General features: G+C 43.5%; 1 non-coding gene across 1 annotated transcript; it reads right to left on the minus strand.

Annotated features, from left to right (window-relative positions):
- Positions 1–1,700: 1,700 nt before the first annotated feature.
- TRNAQ-CUG (transfer RNA glutamine (anticodon CUG)) lies at positions 1,701–1,772 on the minus strand. The gene has a single exon. It is a non-coding gene; the product is annotated as a tRNA-Gln (tRNA).
- Between the last annotated feature and the right edge of the window lie 3,362 nt (positions 1,773–5,134).

Raw genomic sequence — 5,134 nt, forward strand, 5'->3', positions numbered from 1 at the left:
CCAGTTCCCTGATCAGATTACACCTTATTCTACAACCTTCAATGCCTCCCACTAGTCCAGAACCAAGCCCAAATCCTCCTCAGCAGTTCAGCCCGTCTTCATCCTTCTGTCTCCTCTCCCCGAAGTGCCTTCCTATTTGTATGGCCTGGGTGCCAGCTGAGATGGCTGCTCCCTGCTCCCAGTGCCCAGACCTTAGTCTCTGCTCCCACAGTTGTCGCCCAGGGTTGCTGCTCAGGAGATGAGTGATACCAGCCTCCTTCTGGAAGAGGAAGCTCACCAGTGGCTCCTAGGAGATGTGGCTGGTGGGGACGAGGTATCCCTGCTGGGGGCAGGGAGAAGAGTCACAGGCCAGGTCACTGTGTGCATATGTGTACATGTATGAGTGTACACACATGTTTGCCTGTGTGCATGTGTGTGTTTGTGCATGTATGTGTGTATATGCATGTGTGCATATGTGTGTGAATGTGTATGTGTGTGTATGAGTGTGTGTGTAAGTATATGCACACGTGTGAGATGTGGGACTGCTTGGGGCTGTTAGAAGAGAGAAGACAAGTGACACCAGCTGATGCCAACAGAAGCTCTGAGACCTGCCCTGGGTGAGGGCATAGTGTCTGGTGGTTGATGGGTGGGAAGCGGCCCACCAGCTGAGAGTTCTGAGCTTAGCTCTACAGAGATGGACATGCTGGGTGAAGCTCATGGTGCCTACAAGATGTGCTCCCAGCCTCACGTTGCTTTTGACCTTGGGGGCTGTTTCTGGGGTGGAATATCAGATTCCTGACTGAAGAATATTTTTATCACATGTTGAACTGCTGGATTATAATAATGATAATAAAATAGGAAATAAACCTGTTGCCGTTGAGTTGACTCTGACTCATGGTCACCCTGTGTGTGTCAGAGTAGAACTGTGCTCCATAGCGTTTTCAGTGGCTGGTTTTAGTAGATCACCAGGCCTTTCTTCCAAGGTGCCCCTCGGTGGACTTGAACCTCCAACCTTTTGGTTAAAAGCCACCCAGGGACTTCAATAGTGATAATAGCTGACAGTTAATGAGCACTTTCTGTGTACTTGGCACTGATTAAAGTGCTTTACCTGTGTTTATCTTTACAGGTACAATTGCACACATTTTACCTGTTACCCTCTGGACCCCCTGTGGAGGGTTGTTCCCAGAAGGGCAGGCCAGGGCCAGGGCATGTCCTGGCTGCAGCCCAAGGCTGTGTCTCTGCTAGGACCTCTTGTTTAGTGCAGCCTGGGGTCAGGAGTGAGCCTGGCATATAGGCATTCACAGCTGAGATCTGGGAACCCCCCCTACCAAACAAATAGGTTCTTCCCTGGCCAATGTTCAGAGCCATGGTCAGGCCATGAACTTGACAATTTCCCTGGATGTTAGGAAGCCCTTTTGGCAACAATTTCAAGCCTATTCCAAAAAAAAAAAATGGGCAAAGATTTAAACAGACACTTCACCAAAGAAGATACATAGGTAGCTAATAAGCATATGAAAAGATGCTCAACATTATTAATCATTAAACCGAAAAACCAAACCCATTGCTGTCGAGTTGATTCTGACTCATAGCAACCCTATAGGACAGAGTAGAACTGCCCCATAGAGTTTCCAAGGATCTCCTGGTGGATTCGAACTTCCAACCTTTTAGTTAGCAGCCATAGCTCTTAAGCACTATGCCAACAGGGTTTTCTTAAAAACCTAAGGTTCCACTGAGATATGAACTCAGATCGCTGGATTCAGAGTCCAGAGTGCTAACCATTGTACCATGGAACCTGCCTTATTGATCATTAGGGCCATGCAAATTAAAATCACAGTAAGATACTACTACACACCTGTTAAAAAAGGTTAAAATTAAAAAGACTGACAATAATACCAAGTGTGAATAAAGATGTAGAGGAACTGGAACTCTCATATATTGTTGGTGGAAATGTAAAATGGTATAACCATTTTAGAAAACAGTTTGGCTGTTTCTTATAAACATATACCTACCATATGACTCAGCTGTCCCATTCCTGGGAATGAAATCATGTGTCCACAGAGAAACTTGCACATGGAAGTTCATAGCAGCATTATTCATAATAGATAAAAACTGGAAACAGTTTCAATGTTCATCAACTGGTGAATGGATAAATAACCCGTGGTACGCTGACCTCTCTGTCAGGGATCACAAGACAGGGTCCTGGACAGAGTGAGAGAAAAATGTAGAACAAAATTCATATTCACACCCAAGAGACAGAAAGGGCCACAGAAACCAGAGACTATATCAGCCTGAGACCAGAAGAACTTGAAGGTGCCCGGCTGTAACCGATGACTGCCCTGACAGGGAACACAACAGAGAACCCCTGAGGGAGTAGGAGAGCAGTGGAATGAGGACCTCAAATTCTCATAAAAAGACAAGACTTAATGGTCTGACTGGGACTAGAAGGACCCTGGAGGTCATGGTCCCCAGACCTTCTGTTAGCCCAAGACAGGAACCAATCCCAAAGCCAACTCTTCAGACAGGGATTGGACCAGACTATGGGATAGAAAGTGATACTGGTAAGGAGTGAGCTTCTTGGCTCAAGTAGACACATGAGACTATGTGGGCAGCTCCTGTCTGGAGGGGAGATGAGAAGGCAGAGGGGGTCAGAAACTGGCCAAATGGACATGAAAACAGAGGGTGGAGAGGAGTGTGTTGTCTCATTAGGGGGAGAGCAACTAGGAGTATATGGCAAGGTGTATATAAGTTTTTGTATGCGAGACTGACTTGATTTGTAAACTTTCACTTAAAGCACAATAAAAATTAAAAAAAAAAATTCATAGTCACAAAAAAGATCAGACTTACTGGTCTGGCAGAGACTGGAGGAACCCCTGATACTATGGCCTCTGGACACTCTTCTAACTCAGAACTGAAGCCAATTCTGAAGTCCACCTTCCAGCCAAAGACTAGACAAGGCCTTAAAAACAAACAATAACATGTATGAGGAACTCGCTTCTTAGATCAATTAAGCATAGGACACCAGATACGTAACACCTGCCCAAAAACAAAGACGAAAAGGCAGGAAGGAACAGGAAAACTGGATGAATGAAAATGCGGAATCTGGTGTAGAAAGGGAAAGAGTGCTGACACATTGTGGGTATTGCAACCAATGTCACAAAAAAATTTGTGCATAATTTTTTTAATGAGAAACTAATTTTCTCTGTAAACTTTCACCTAAAGCACAAAAAAACAACAAAAACCCCAACAAACGATGTTACATCCTTATAATGTAATACTTGTTATTAGGTGCTGTCCAGTTGGTTCCGACTCATAGCAACCCTGTGTACAACAGGATGAAACACTGCCTGGTCCTGTGCCATCCCCACAATCATTGCTATGTTTGAGCCCATTGTTGCAGCCACTGTGTCAATCCATCTCTTTGAGGGTATTCCTCTTTTTCGCTGACCCTCTACTTTATCAAGCATGGTGTCCTTCTCCAGGGACTGATCCCTCCTGATAACATGTCCAAAGTACATGAGACAAAGTCTCATCATCCTTGCTTCCAAGGAGCAATCTGCGTGTATTTCTTCCAAGACAGACCTATTCATTCTTCTGGCAGTCCTTGGTATATTCAATATTCTTTGCCAATGCCATAATTCAAAGGCATCAGTTCTTCCTTGATCTTCCTCCATTCATTGTCCAGCTTTTGCATGCATATGAAAAAATTGAAAATACCATGGCTTGGGCCAGGCTCACTTTAGTCATCAAAGTGACATCTTTGCTTTTTAACACTTTGAAGAGATCTTTTGGAGCAGATTTGCCCAATACAACGTTTCATTTCCTGACTGCTGTTTCCATGGGCATTGACTGTGGATCCAAGTAAAATGAAATCCTTGACGACTTTAATATTTTCTCCATTTATCATGATGTTGCTTACTGGCCCAGTTGTGAAGATTTTTCTTTTCTTTATGTTGAGATGTAATCCATAATGCAGCCTGTAGTCTTTGATCTTCATCAGTAAGTCCTTCAAGTCCTCTTTACTTTCAGCGAGCAAGATTGTGTCATCTGCATATCTCAGGTTGTTAATGAGTCTTCCACCAATCCCGATGCCTCATTCTTCTTCATATAGTCCAGCTTCTCAGATTATTTGGTCATGATACAGATTGAATAAGTATTTTAAGTCATGGAGTGTCCCCTTGTTCTGTTTGAACGACTGCCTCTTAGTTTTTGTACATGTTCCACATGAGCACAATTGAGTGTTCCGAAATTCCCATCCTTTGTGGTGTTATCCATAATTTGTTACAATCCACAAAGTTAAATGCTTTTGCATAGTCAGTAAAACACAGGTAAACCTCTTTTTGGTATTCTCTGCCTTCAGCAAGATCCATCTGACATCAGCAATGATGTCCCTCGTTCCACATCCTCTTCTGAATCTGGCTTGAATTTCTTGCAGTTCCCTGTTGATGTACTGCTGCAACCTCTTTTGAATGATCTTCAGCAAAATTTTACTTGTGTGTGGTACTAGTGATATTGCTCAATAATTTCTGCATTCTGTTGAAACACCTTTCTTTGGAATGGGCACAAATATGGATCTTTTCTAGTTGGTTGTCCAGGTAGCTGTCTTCCAAATACTTTGCCATAGACTAGTGAGCTGTTCCAGCGCTGCATCTATTTGTTGAAACATCTCAATTGGTATTCCGTCAATTCCTGGAGCCTTGTTTTTCGCCAATGCCTTCAGAGCAGATTGAATTTCTTCCTTCAATACTATTGGTTCTTGATCATATGCTACCTCCTGAAATGGTTGAATGTCAGCCATTTCTTTTTGGTACAGTGACTCTGTGTATTCCTTCCACCTTCTTTTGATGCTTCCTGTGTGTTAATTTTTTTTTGTGTAGTTCAATATTTTGCCCATCCAAAAACCAAAAACCAAACCCAGTGCTGTCGAGTTGATTCTGACTCACGGCGATCCTATAGGACAGAGTAGAACTGCCCCATAGAGTTTCCAAGGAGCGCCTGGTGGATTCGAACTGCCAACCCTTTGGTTAGCAGCTATAGCACTTAACCACTACGCCACCAGGGTTTCCATTTTGCTCATAGAATCCTTCATAATTGCAACTGGAGGCTTGAGAAACACCAAGTGTGTTCTTCCCTTTTGGTTTTCTAACTCCAGGTCTTT

Source organism: Loxodonta africana, chromosome 13, assembly GCF_030014295.1.
Source record: "Loxodonta africana isolate mLoxAfr1 chromosome 13, mLoxAfr1.hap2, whole genome shotgun sequence".
Classification (NCBI taxonomy): Eukaryota; Metazoa; Chordata; class Mammalia; order Proboscidea; family Elephantidae; genus Loxodonta; species Loxodonta africana.